This window comes from Carcharodon carcharias, chromosome 6 (assembly GCF_017639515.1).
Source record: "Carcharodon carcharias isolate sCarCar2 chromosome 6, sCarCar2.pri, whole genome shotgun sequence".
In the NCBI taxonomy this organism is placed as follows: Eukaryota; Metazoa; Chordata; class Chondrichthyes; order Lamniformes; family Lamnidae; genus Carcharodon; species Carcharodon carcharias.
The window spans coordinates 70,639,643-70,654,728 of record NC_054472.1 but is presented as its reverse complement, the minus strand read 5'-3'; the positions used below and the strand labels follow the sequence as shown (position 1 = coordinate 70,654,728).

The following is a 15,086-nucleotide window of genomic DNA, read 5'->3' as shown; positions in this document are numbered from 1 at the left end:
ATGAATCATCTGACAAATTTCAAAAGGTCAGAGAATCCTTTGACCATTTCTTTAAACTATAGAGCAGCGACATTTTGGAAAGAGCAAAGTTTAACAGAAAGACCCAAAAGCCTGGAGAACTTGTGGAAACCTTCATCAATGATTTGTATCAGTTGGCTGAAGGCTGTGAATATGATAATCTTAAGTCTGAATTCATATGAGACTTTACAGTAGCGGGGTAGCTGACGATACCCTTTCTGACCTGCTTCAATCCAAAGAAGATCTAACTTTCGAGAAAACAATACAGATTATCAGACATCTGAGGTCCATCAGCAAAATAGATCAATATTAAGATTGGAAGCCAAACCATGGTACAGCTCATTAAACAACGAGATGCAAAAGACACTCCAGGACAAAGAAGACCTTACGCGATTAAAACTCAAGATGGCAGTGCTGTGGCACCAAAAGCCTCACAGGCGTGAAGTGTCCTGCAAGCCTGGCAGAATGCTTCTACTGTAAAAGGCTGGGACACTTTGGGAAAATGTGCAGATCAAAAAGCACCAAACATATTGAGGATCACCAGCGAACCTTCGCACAAAAAGACATCAAAGAAATAGAAGAGTCACACCAAGAACAGAGGGTGTCATGTATCATTGTCGCCTGCTGCGCCCTTTACAACCTGGTGCTGCAACGGGGAGATGAGCTGGCTGAAGAGGAGTTGGAGGTCTCCTCCGATGAGGAGGACACCGATGGGGATGACGGTGAGGAGGTCCTCAAAGATGACGAGGAGGAGGATGAAGCTTTCAAACTGGCTAGAAAAGGCAGATGCGCTCGGGAGGCCCTCATAGCTGCTAGATTTGTGGAAGATATTGATGACATCCAGTGAGGCGACCCCATAGATCCTCTCATTGCATCTGTGAATGTTTGAATCCATCTGGCTTATGGCAGCACGAATACACTCTGTGAGAATGTTGCTGTCATGGAGACACAGTGGAGGCTCTAATAGTCACTCATTGCAGGAGGATGATGACAACATGCAGTGAGGGCACTAGATCTTCACACAGCCTCTGATATTGTCTTGACTCCTGTCTGGCCAAGGGCAGCTCACTTGCGCTCTGTGATCAAAGTCATAGCATAGAGACGCAGCCATGAAACTTTAGAAGAATCTCTTCTTTTGTCCGCTTTCAGCCCTTCAGGGGCACAGTGCCACTGGTCACAGATACTGAAGAGATGCGGGACAGCCCCACCTTAAAAGGTGCTGAGAGCACACAGAAAGAAGGACAGAACTCTGTGGCACCTACCCACCACATTCTGGCAGCAATGACAAGCATCGCCGAGGTGCAGGCATCAGTAATGTGCCCAGGGAGTGTGAGGCTGGACCATCACTTTGGTCTGAAGGCCGAACAAAGCACAGGGAAGAGGCCCTGGACTGAGACACCTGCTTTTATCTTGTGCAGAAAGGCTTCACATCTGAGTAACATGAACACTGCTCATCAGAACAAGGAGGCATAGGCAGGGAGACATTCTTGGCAGTTTATTGACAATAGTGAACAGTATGTACAAGTCATTAACACCTGTGTCCAACTAATTCTTCTTAACTTTCCTAACCCTGCCACTACATCTTGGTGCTACCTGGACATCCACAGCGGAGGTGGAGACAGCCATCTGACTGTGATGACCTTGCCGGGCGTCCTCTGGAGGGCCAAGACTTAGAGAGCCCTGGCCTGCTTTTGGGATCCTGCTGTGTGGCAGTGGCACCCTCCTCAGCTTGTGGAGCTGGAACTGCTGAGGTCATAGGAAGACGATAGGCCAGACACTCCCGGAGTCACTTGGATGGACCACCCCGGGTATGCATCTGCTGATCCTCCTCCCTATGGGTGCCTGAGGGCCCCTGGTTGAATCCTTGAGGAGAAGGGGTACATGGAGTGAGACTGAACTGCCAGGCATCCCTTTCGAGTACACACTGTTGGAGGCCAACTATGGCATCAGTGATGGAGTTAAGCCCACGCAGCAGGGCAGGAACGATGTCCTGGACCCGCCCTCCTACCAGTGTTGACTTCAGTGCGTTGACATGCCGGCGCTATCACCTCAGCCTGAAGGCGGACAGACTCTTCCATCGTGCCTTGCAATCTGAAGAGTGCAGCGGACATCCCCTCCGGATGTTCCCAAGCTTGCCTTTGCAGCTCCAGCAGCTGAGCCATGCTGAGTCCAGGTGCTCATCATCTGAACTTGGACTACCAAATTTATGGCCTCCAGCAGTCCGCTGAATGCAGGGCACCTGGGAAGTCCCTGCTGCCGCCTGTTGTGGATCAGATGGTGCAATGTGCTCACCAGACTGCGATCCCAAGGCTATTCTAAAACACGTTCCACCGAGGTGTGTGTCTCTGCGCTGCTGGTGAGCGCTGTGACAGGATTTCAAGGAGAGTGCCTCTAGATTCCTCTTCAGATGTTTCTTCGGGGCTTGTTTGGAGGCCCTGGGTCATGGACTCCATTGGCTGTTTCCCAGATGTGCTTGCGGAGCAAGGGGAGATAATTACATGACAGTGGCCTGTGAAACAGGACACGTCACTCACAGCATGGTTGTCTGATTGATGTTGCGCTGCTGGATCCTCACTTGGTAGAGCACCACCGACCTCGCCTTCCTCGGTCCAGATCGTCGTTGGTCAGCTGGATGTCTCTGTTTTCAAAGTCAGTGAGCACCTTGATTTCAGGCATTCCTTCACCGGTCTGCAACCTCTCTCTCTTGTTGTGTGCCAGCTTGTCCTGTAGGTATAGAGTTAGAGAGAGTATGAGTGGGGCGCCTGCCAGACCAGATGATAAGTATGCCTGGCACGTGTGGGTGGTGAGTGGTCCCATGGATGAGGATGATGATAGTGAGAGAGTAAATAGTAATGTCCCTTGAACCGGCAGTGAGTGAGGGCCCTGTGGATGTGTGATGGGTTTGCAAGTGTGAGAGTTGAGAGTAGTGAGAAGAGTGAGTTACCCTGGTAGAACGAAGGAGATCATTCATCCTCTTGCAGCACTACGTGGCTGTCCTTTTTTGAAGGGCATTGGTGCTGACCACTGCTGCCTTTGCCTCCCAAGCCTGGTTGGTGACGCTGCTGCCCATCCTGCAGCCAGAGTGGGAGTATAGGGCATCCCAGTGGACCTCCAAAAGGCGTTTCAGTTTTGCATCACTGAACCTAGGGGCTGCAGTCTTCTTGCCTTTCGTGGACATCTTCCCTGCAGCAGTCATGGGCTGGAAGCACTGAGATATGGTGCACGCAACTGTACTTTAGATATGGTGCCCGCGACGGTGAGGTGATGATGGGCGGACGAGTGAGAACCTGCCCACCATGAAAATAGCATATTTCCTCAGAATGCATAAATAATGTGGCAGGTTTGGGCCGATACAGCATGAAAACTCACGTGGGCCCAGGCATCCAAAGGCATGGCCACCAATGGTGGAACTATGGAAATTGAGGATGCTCAAGAGTCCAAAATTAGGTGAATACAGATATCACAAAGAGTTGTGAGACTGGAGGAGGTGCGAGGCCATGGAGGGATTTGAGTGGAAGCCACTGTCGATCCGCAAGGACAGGGTGAAAGGGACTTGGTTCAAGTTAAAGTACAGGCAGTAGAGTTTTGGATCTCCTTAAGTTTGCAGATGAGGATAGAATGTGAGAGACCAATCAGGAGTGCACTGGAATTTGAAGAGCATGAACTATCCTTTAAGTAACAGACAGAGGATGAGTTTGATTTTTGGATATGTTGGTCGCTCCAACAGTAATGAAGCAACCCTCTTACACCCCACAGTTTTGAAATCCCTATTTCATTTAAATTTGGTAGGCGAACTGCAGGTCCTGGTGCAATTTGCTGAATAGGAGTCTCAAGAATGGTCTAGAACAGCTTCCAGAAAATTAAGCTACAGGGGTGGGGAAGGAGTGGTCACGATTGCAGGGTGTGGGGTTCCAGGGAGCAGCAGACCAGATTTTTTTTTGTTAGTTAATTTGACACTTATCTTTGGGGAGCCTCTTTAGTTCCATTGCCTGTGGAACTGGTCAGAGACTGCACAAAGCAAGGTCCAATCAGTGTTGACATAAAATGGTAATCAGGGTCATATTTACAACATAGGACCTTCAATTCCATTGTAAAAGAGGCCAATTGCCTGAAACAGATGAACATTTTGGACACCCAGTGGTAGGCCCCTTTCAATGTGAAGCTGGCCACATCGCTGATATTAATGGGACCGTAAGGCACCGACCCTATTTTGAGATCATTATCATTCCTTTAACGTCAGGCAAAGCCAATGAAAATCAACCCCTTTATGTTTCAATTATAACTGCTCAGGTGTTTTACTGAAATGGAGAAATGCATTTCTTGTGATTTCTTGACACAGCACAAGCCTTGTAACAGTTACAGGGTCACAATTTCATTAAACACAGTGAGCAACAGTGAAACTTCAGGCAGAACTCTCCAAAAATATTACAATTTCAGTTGCATTTTGTATTTCATATTTATTTCAATAAACATCAATTAAAAACTGCTCTCTTAATTACTAAAATTATTTAAAAATCAAAGTTAATGATCAGTAACATTGCAACTTAATTGAGATGCATACTACACCTGCTTATGAGATCAATGCTATTTCACTCTTATCGTCCAACTCTAATTCCTAGTAACAATTTGCTTTCAAACTATTGCTGCTCTTGGCCAGTCTCTCAGATGTTCATAAGAGCAGTCTCCAGTATGAAATCTCTCCAACTGGCAACAGGTCGGACTTCCCTGTAGTTTGGCTGAAATTTGGAAACCACTGATTTTGGGAAAATTGACAATCACTAAACTACCAAGTGTTTAGTGTCTAGACTAATGTCCTCCAGGGAAGGCAACCTTCCCATTTGTAACTTCAATCTCACAATGTGTGAATGATTCATAATGCCCTCAAAATGACTAGGAATTGACAATAAGCATTGTGACTAATATTAAAAAAATAATTTAAATAAAATCATTAAGAATTGCATTTAGTTTCAGTCACTCAGTCATGAGAATCTAAATGTACAGGGTATGAAAGTTATTAAACTACAACATTACAATCTGCATATTCAACTACCTTGTACATAAGCTACGGATGCTTGAGATTCGAAAAAGCTAAACTGTAATGCTCTTGACAAACTGACTCCCATCTGAAATAATGAATGAATCAGGTTTAAAAGATAACTAAGAACAGTCTGTTACATATAATTACTGTTATCATCAGCATCATCTAAAATTTTAGAGGCTATGCTTTTTAAATTTATGGGAAAATGACTGAACTATGTATGTGTTTCATTTTTAAGTTGACAATAGATACAGGTCATTAACATTTATCAATGTAAGGTATTAACAGTGCCAATATTTATTTTAAACTCAAATCTACAAAACCAATAACTAAATTAAGTGACCTAGTAAAACCCAAATATTATTTTTAACTAAAATGACAAAACACAAATAGATAGGAAAGAAAGAAACTGCAATTTTACAATGGCATCACATAATAGGGTTCTCCAAACAATTATTTAAAATGCAAAAAAAACCCCTCTTCCAGTTAGACTTTTTCCCAGCCTATTTTCAGCATTACCAGGCTTTGTTGCAGTTCAATTACTCAATTTCTTGTGAACAAGTGAATATGTACCTCATATCTCTTACGAGCTGCAAACACTGTTCTGCTCTGCAACCTCCTTCCATCCAGTTCACGTGAAACAGCTGTTTGTTCTCCTTTTACTCTTCAATTAAATTCCCTCATCTCATTGAAATCTCCTAGAAATTTGCAGTTCTTGTTTCTCTGCGGTGCTCCATTTGCTCTAGCTGCCTATGGTCTGCTTGCTACTGCAGAGCTGCCACTTCCCCACTTATCTCCCACCCACAGAGACCAAGAGAGAGGGTGAGATCCCGCCCTCCTGTGCCCTTATCACCTTTGTAAAGAATAAGGAGGCACTGGAGACTTGAATTATTAAAACCACAAACACAGGCAACAACAAAATAATAACTCCTGTAGAAAACATGGTGCATACAATTCTTACAGCTGTAATGCACTAGAAAAAAATCTGTTGGTAAAGTTAATCATTTTGTGAAATGTTTCACAATTTTTGTTAACTATTCTATCTTCAACAATCTAGCAAGATTTTTTCATAGCTGTCTCAATGAATGCCATGATTTTTCTATTGTTGGTGTCACATGTTTTATTTTTATCCTTTGTATTTTCTTTAGCGACTATTCTTCTGTATTTTTGTGGCTGTTCTGCTATTGTCCAAAAACTGTGTTTCCTCTTTCTCCATTCTCTCTAATCTCATTAGCTTCTATGGCATTTTTATGATTTCCCCCACTCTCTATTCTTAGTTTTTCTCTACCTTTTATTATCACTCACTGCTACAGTTTCCTCTATCCCCTTTCAGGAGCTGAATATCTGTACCACCAAAAGTATTTCCATAGAAACAATCCATCTTGCAGGAAATTGCTTTCTGTTAAATGGAAACAAATTCTATTTTTAAAGACCCACGTGGAGATTTATCCGTGGAAATAAAAATTGCATTTCAGCTAGAATGGCATCAAACCAATGACATACCACACACACAATTAGCCTTTATTTTCTAAGCATGTATACCTTCATGAAACTGTCACTGTTCTCCACATCAGATTTCCACCAACTGGCAATGTGTCTGTCTTCACTTTACTGACTTCAGCTATAACCTACAGCTTTTCCTCAAACTGTAACCAAGGAACGTGCAGTCTCCACTGATTACCTTGCTTCTGTTCCACAGCTGATGAGCATATCCCAAGTAAGCAATCAAAATTAATTCTTGCTATACGGACATTGACAATTATCTACTCTTCAGAATACCCTCTTAGCACGAATGAAAAATACGGTTTACATAGGCAGTTTAATGAAGGTCATTCTTCAGTTTGGGCTTCAGAGATTAAAGCTTTCTGTAATCTATGCAAAACAGAAGTATAAGTCAAAGAAAAATTAAGGGATGGATAGCTGTCTACTAGAATTTTGGCAGTATAATTGGAACCAAAATTAGTTTGAAAGAGGATTAATCATAGCCAATAAAAGCAATTTGAAAAGAAGACGTGCTTAATCAGCAGGGCTCAGGAAGTACGATACAATTGCAGACTCAGGTAGGTCTGGCAAAACAGTGTGGTGGAAGCAGAAGCCCAGAGTCTAGAAGTTAACAAAATAATGGCAATTGGTGGTGTGGTAGATCAGTGTATTTGTACCTTTTGTGCAGGGAATAAATTCTGCATAAAACAAATGCTAAACAAAAAAAAAATTACTCCACATTTATTTTAGTGGTCATGTATCTTGTGTGAAAATTTATCCCATAAAATGTTTAATCCGTGTTTTATTGTACCTACCATCTCTGCAGTCTTTAATTAAGGATTTATTTAGTTCTAGGCACAAAGTGAAAATTTGAAAGTGAGCAATCCTTTCCCCACCATGGAGGCCCACATTCCAACATAACTGAACTTCAGATCAACATTGTAAACATATTTCAACCTCTAAAGTAAACATTTAATGCCAGTTTCAAGGGGAAAAAGACACAAGATGTTTTAAATAATCCAGTTTATGATAAGACATTTTATAATAATACCAGTATTTAGAAAATAAAACCGATCAAAAAATAATTAAAACGATAAACAACAGCGCTTTAAAATAAACAGGGCAGGATTTTCCGGCCTGCCCACGGCCAGGATTGTCCTGTCCTGCCAAAAGTCAATGGACTTTTGTCTGTGCCACTGGATCTCCTGTGGCGGGTCCTGCATTACAGGGCTGGAAAATTCCGGCCACAATATGTGAACATGTTATGAGAAATGCACAGTGCAATACTTGAGTTAATTCAGTATATATGTAAGGATTTATAAAACCCGAGCACTTGCTTTTTCCCATCACACAGGCAAAGTGCAAACTATGACTAAAACAATGCAAAATGTACAGTACACCTAAAGCAAAGTATACAACGCAATGCGTGAGGATATATACGGTCAAAATTAAAACTCTATCAGCAATGTCAGCATTGAAAAAATACAATATCCGTGCATCCTCTCAAAATGAAGAGCACAGTGCTCATAGGAATCGAAAGGCATCACAGGTGGCGTGCAGGATACAATACAAAACATCTATAGTATGGTGATAGTTGCAGGAATTGAGAAGCATTTATGCAAGGCCAAAATTGTGAAGTTGGCCCAAATGGAAATTTATTGTGTAAAAGAACATTGGAATTTAGGAAATAAAAGCATGAGTAAACCATTCAGCCCCTTAAGCCTGCTCCATTATTCAAACAGATCATGGTTAGTCTTCTACCTCAATGCCATTTTCCCGCAATATCCCCATATCCCTTGGTGTCTTTACCGTCTAGAAATCTATTGATCTCTGTCTTGAATATATGCAATGATTGAACCTCCATAGCCCTATAGGGTAGAGAATTCCAAAGGTTCACCACCCTGAGTGAACAACTTCCTCCTCATTTCAGTTCTAAATGGCCTACCCCTTATTCTGAGATTGTGTCCCTTGGTTCTAGACCCCCAAGCCAGGGGAAACATGCTTCCTGCATCTACCTTGTCAAGCCCTGTAAGGATTTTGTATCTTTCATGAGATTGCCTCTTATTCTTCTGAACTCTAGACAATACAGATCCAGTCTCCCCTCATAGAACAATCCTGTCATCCCAAGAATCAGTCTGGTGAACTTTTGTTGGACTCCCTCAATGCCAAGTATATCTTTTCTTAGGTAAGGAGACCAAAACAGTATGCAATACACCAGGTGTGGTCTCACCAAGGCTCTATACAATTGCAGCAAGACATCTTTACTCCTGTACTCGAATACTCTTGCATTAAAGGCCAGCATACCATTTTCCTTCCTAATGGCTTGCTGCACCTACATGTTAGCTTTCAGTGATTCACAAACAAGGACACCCAGGTCGCTTTGGACATCAACACTTCCCAATCTCTCACCATTTAAAAAATACTTCACGTTTCTGTTTTTCCTACCCAAGTGAATAACTTTGCATTGTATTGCCACAGAATCTTTACAGTGCAGGAGGCCATTTGGCCCTTCAAGTCTCCACTGACTCTCTGAAAGAGCATTTTACCTGGCCCCACTCCCCTGCCTTAGCCGCATATGCTTGCACATTCTCTCTTTTCAGATAGCCATTCAATTCCTTTTTGAATACCTTGTTCGAACCTGCCACCACTATCCTCCCAGGTAGTTATTTCCAGACTCCAACCACCCTCTAGGTGAAAAAAAAATCCTCATCACTTTTACTCCTTTTGCCAATTATTTTGAATATATGCCCTCTAGTTCTTCATGTTCCCTTGAGCGGGAGCAGTTTCTTGCTATTTACCCTGTCCATATCCCTCAAGATATTGAATATCTCTATCAAGTCTCCTCTCAGCATTCTTTTCTCTAAGGAAAGCTCCATTGGCCATGCTCTTGCCCAATCACTTGGCCGGTCTAAATACCTTATAGCCTTTTTGCATCTTCCTCACAACGCACATTCCCACCTAGTTGTGTGTCATCAGCAAACTTGGAAATATTACATTTCATCCCCACATCCAAATCATTGATACAGATTGTGAATAGCTGGGGCCCAAGCACAGATCCTTGCAGTACCCACTTGTCATAGCCTGCCAACCTGAGAATGAGCCATTTATTCCTACTCTCTGCTTTTTGTCCATTAACTAATTCTCAATCCACATCAGCATATTTCCCTCAATCCCATGCCATCTAATTTTGCTTATTTAACCTCTTGTATGGGACATTATTGATAGCCTTCTGAAAATAGAGACAGGGAACATTGGGACATATAGAGGGTGGACTGGCCAAAAATGGTGTCAAGATTGTGCACCATATCCACTGCTCTGTCATCAATGATAGAGGGATCAACCAGTGAACAATTTAACACTCATCAACATCCACTTGTCAAAAATATAAGTGAAATTTTAGATGTAGAGAGTAAAGAAAACTTCTACTCTCTTTGGACAGAAATTGAAGCAGGGAGTGGGAACACTAGGAATACTGGCAATGACAAAGCTGGAACTAAAGAGGAATAAACTCAATTCATATTAAACATCAGACTTTTGACAGATTCTCAGACTTATGGGGTTGTAACGAACAGCAAATATTCATGACTTCCCTAAATTGATTTTGCAGCCCCAAATATGTGGCTAGATTTAATCTGGCTCTGACTTGAGGTATTTGTATTTTTCAATGTATTTTATTTAATCTGAATGTTATTTATTCATAACCTTTTTATATATTTTAATTTTTCTTACATTTCTTGTAGTCTCTTATTTTTCTGCTAAGATGCTATATTTTATTATATTTGTGATGCATTGTAAAGGATATAAAGGGAGAAGTGCATGGAGAAAATTCGCCAACGGACTATCATGGGATTCAGTGATAGCCCCAATGCTGTTCAATAAATATACAAATGACCTGCTAACAACCACACCCTGCAAGTTCATCTGTGCTGATGATATCTGTTGTGCCACCCAAGCCCCATCCTTCTGCATGCTGGACCAGATCCTTAATGAAGACGTTACAAAGTTGACACCACTGCAGCACATGGTGACTTACAATGAATTCCTCTAAAGCTATATCCAGTGGATTCCATCTTCATAATGCCAGTGCCAAAAAAGAATTTCATATTTACATGGATGTTCAGAGACTAAAGCATAACCCCGACGCAACATACTTGGGAGTCACTCTAGATAGGACTCTGTAGAAGAAAACAGCAGCAAAGGTCAAAACCAGAAACAACTTATTAACTAAACTTGTTGGATCTACGTTGGTGCAGCTGCCACAACTTTCCGGACCTCAGCAAGTGCCCTAGCATACTCCGCTGCAGAATACTGTGCACCTGTCCGGGACAGGTCATCACACACACATCTTGTTGACACTCAACTGAATGTAACAACGTGCATCATAACTGGGATTCTCTGCTCAACACCCTCTCCTGGTTTCCTGTCCTCGCAAACATCACTCCCCCACACATCCGCCAACTGACGAAAACCCACAAGCTGGTTGCAAACATCTGTGATGTACCTCACTTACCAGACAATGATATATTCAATTCACCTACTACCTGCCTTCCATCTCAGCACCCCATGTGGAGTAATGTCCCTGAGCAAGGTCTACCAGCAGACATCCTTTGGACCAAGGAATGGGAAACACGGGAAGTCACTGATAAGCTTCATCTGACAAACCCCACCTGTTGAATGGCAGGCTTTGATCTACCATGTCGGGAGTGGTCCTTGCTAAACAGGTTCAGGACAGTCAGAGTCCCTGTACAGCCAAGCTCCACTGCTGGGGACTTAGTACAAACCCCTTAAGCACTTGTGGAAAGTCACAAAGAATGCTGCACATTACCAAGGAGTGTTCCCTCCCAGACTAAGTGGCGGACTAATCACCTTCAATTCAGCTAATGAGGAGGCAATCACTTGGCTCCAGGGATTTGCATTCACTAAATAATAATGATCTCATGAGTGCCACCACAGGGAGATGTTTAGTCCCCAGTTCCAAACTCCACAGCCAGTCTATCAGTAAGACCATCTACTTCTACCTCTGTAAAATTGCTCATCTCTTTCTCTATGTAAGCCGTCTCTAAAACTCTTGTTCATGCTTTTGTTATCTCAGCTCCACTTTCCTGCCCAATTACCATATCCCTTGACTCCTTTAAAGTTAAAAAACCTATTGATCTCAACCTTGAACATGCTCATTGGCTGAGCATCCACAGCCTGCCAAGCTACAGAATTCCAAAGATTCACAACCCTGAGTGAAAAAACTTCTCATCTCAGTCTGAAATGGCCGTCCCCTTATCCTCAGACTATGCCCCCTAATTCTAGACTCTGCAGCCAGGGGAAACCACCTCCAAGCATCTAGGCCTCCAGAATCTCATGTTCCAATGAAATTTTCTCTCCTTCTTCTAAGCTCCAGAAAATATAGCCCCTTCAACTCAAACTCTTCTCATTAGACAGCCCTCACATTCCAGGAATCAATCCAGTAAGCCTTCATCGCACCCCCTCTAAGGCTTTTCTTAGCTCCAGAGACCAAAACTGGACACAGTGCTCCAGGTCTGGTCTCAGCAGGACCCTATACAATTGCAGCAACACTTGCCTACTCCAACCCCATTGTAATTTACCTTTGTAATTGCTTGCTATACCTGCACATTAAAGCACTGGGGTAAAAACTGGTGCGCATTGCGCCAATTCAAGTGGCCCTACAAAAATTTACATTGATTCCCTGGGAAAGGGTAGCCTGTAAGGCATTCCTCATCGATATTTTTGAAAATTCTTGCATGCACTGCGCAGGGAGCGGTCCATGGTGCAGCCTAACCTTCGGGATTCAATGTGGTCTGCATAACATTACAAGTACTACAAGAAAATTTCTTCTCCCCTTCTATGCTTCTTGTACAAGGACACCGAAGTCCATCTGAACATCACCATATCACCATTCATCACCATTTTAAAAATATTCAACTCTTCTATTTTTTTCCTACCAGTGAGTAACCTTGCATTTTGCCACATTACACTCCATGTGCCACCTTCTTGCCAATTCACTTAACCCATCTATATCATGGGCTGGATTATACGGCTGCAAATTGGGCAGACCAGTTCTGCCCCAACCACCCCCAACCCCAGCATGAACATGAAATAGGGCATGACGACGTAGAGTCGCCAATATGACATCATCATGTCAGTTTCCAAAATTACAGGAGAGCAGGTGTGGAAATCAGAAGCCCACCTGCCATTTTGAAATGATCAATTAACAAGCTACTGAGCATTTTAACGACCCAATTGCCTGCAATTTTCCATTGCTGGCTGCATTTTTTGGGTGTTGGATGCGAAAATGTTTGGGAGTGTTTTACAGCCGCCAACACAAGGAGGCACAATGGCAGAAGAAAAAGTCTGCCACTGGGACCATGGCTGAATGTAGCAGCAAATTCTGCTGGTGAAGGTGGCAGCCTGTTTTTTTTTAAACTCTTTTTTTAAAGCTTTTTGGAGCCTGCCATAAGAATTGAAGAAAGAGTGAGAGAGTAAGGGACCGATACATTTGTAGCTGTACCAACTTCCTGTTAATGGCATTATCCTTCTGCCACTGATGTCCTGGTCTAAACTTCCAATTTGACTCGCAGCCTCCCTTCACACTGCTAATTGGCCGCCTTCCTGTCGAATGGCCACTAATTGGCCATCTGACACTTGATTCTAAGGACTGAGATGGCGGGGCAGGAGCAAGTGGATCACTCAGTTTCTGTTCCATCTCCCACACTGCACCAAAAAATGTAAAACCCAGTCCCATTCTACAGACCATTAGGGCCTGATATACAAATCAGAGGCGGGAATCAGGAGAAGGGGCTAATTCCGCTACTGCAATCCCACCTCCATCTCAAGATTGCTGAGAGGTGGGATCTTCAGAGGGTTCTGGTCCTAAGTGGCCTGGAGGTGAGCCTGCCAAAGGCAGGAGTGGAGGTGGGCCGAGTACAGAGCAGGCAGGTTAAAAGGCCCACCACCATTCCCAAAAGGCCGTGGTCCAGTGCTTCCAAAGCAATCAACAGCTCAGCTACGTAGAGTTGAACTTTCCGCCCACTTTAAACACCTCACCTACCTCGCCCACTTTAAACACCTCACCTACCTCACTCCTCTCACCCTCACCCCCAACCCCCCTCACTTCCTAACCACAATCCCCCTTCATTATCTACTTCATGAGCAAAACTCAAGTCCTACAATAATAGTTGGAAGCCAATGAATAGCCCATAAAACTACCTGAGTAAACAAACACTCTTCAAAGCAGCTGTTTAAACAAGGTGAAGCACTTGCAAAATGATTAGGCAGTTGGATTGTAGCTAACAGCCCATAAAACTCCCTGAATAAATGTACAAACTTCAGGAATGCTATCTCAACAGATGTCTAGACTGAATACATAAAAGCAATGGGAGCAGATGAAACATTTACACTTGCGTATCATATTTTATCCATTAGATGAACTTTTCTGAAGGTTTTTCGCATTTACAATTTTGATCTTTTACTCACCATTTTGCCAGTTGGCAGAACTAACAATCTCAGAAACACATTATTTAAGGGCTAGTTACATCTTCCAATCACAGCAATGCCATAACTCACTTTACTGAACACAGATACAACCCATATAGTATTAATGATGAACTCTAAAATGACAAAAACCATTTCACTTGCCTTTTAAACTCTTGATGACTCCAATCCATGATTCACACGTCCAAGCAGCTGATGTAAAACCTGACAGCTACTAAAGTCTGTCTGTCTCCATCAAAATTAAAAAGCTCATCTGGTGTAAATTCTCAATGAGACTATAATGCTGCCAGTTCCATCCTTAATAGGAGCGGGGAGGTTCTGGGGTCCTGTCCCTCCCTGCTCTCGTGAAAATAGCTTAGGGCAAGGACAAAGATGCAACCTCCTGCTGTTCTGCTCGGCGACCATTTCTTCAGTCCTGCCTCCATTTGGTTCCAATCAGGACCATGATAATCTGATCTACAGCTTAATCTTCCACCTGCATCGTCAGCAAACTTGGATATATTAAATTTGGTCCCTTTATCCAAGTCATTCATATAAAGTATAAATAACTGAGGTCCCAGTATTTAGACCTGTGGCATCTTACTAGTAACAGCCTGCCAACCTGAAAATGACACTTTTTTTCCAACTCTGTTTTCTGTCAACTGTCCTGTACGCACGCTGATATATTACCCTCCCACCTAATGAACCCTTATCTTGTGCAACAACCTTTCATGTGGCATCTTATTGAATACCCCGCTGGTTACATCATCAAAAAAATTCGAATTGCGTTTGACAAACGGTTTTCCTTTCATAAAACCATGTTGATGCTGCCTAATCATATTATGATTTTCTAATGCCCTGGCATGGACTCAATGGGCCGAAAAGCCTTCTTCTGTGCCATCTTCTATGACTTCCTTAATTTTTGATTCCAGTATTTTCCAAATGATTGATGCAAGGCTAACTGGACTATAGTTCCCTATTTTCTGACTCTCTCATTTCTTGAACAGCTACCTTCTACAGGGACTGTTACAGGATTTAGAAAATTTTGGAAAATCACAATCAGTGC

The 15,086-nt window shown here is 42.8% G+C and overlaps 1 protein-coding gene across 4 annotated transcripts in view; it reads right to left on the bottom strand.

The window, feature by feature from the left end:
* Positions 1-15,086, bottom strand: part of LOC121278882 (transmembrane protein 200A-like) — a 38,233-nt gene that overhangs the window by 11,127 nt on the left and 12,020 nt on the right. Inside the window, exon 1 of one of the 4 annotated variants that reach the window (XM_041189346.1) lies at positions 6,599-6,862. The exons of 2 other annotated variants lie outside the window; for them this stretch is intronic. The gene's annotated coding sequence lies outside the window, so the exon portion shown is untranslated. Of the gene's footprint in view, positions 1-5,629; positions 6,576-6,598; positions 6,863-15,086 lie in introns of those variants that run through there. One more of the 4 variants, XM_041189344.1, reaches the window with a different exon arrangement.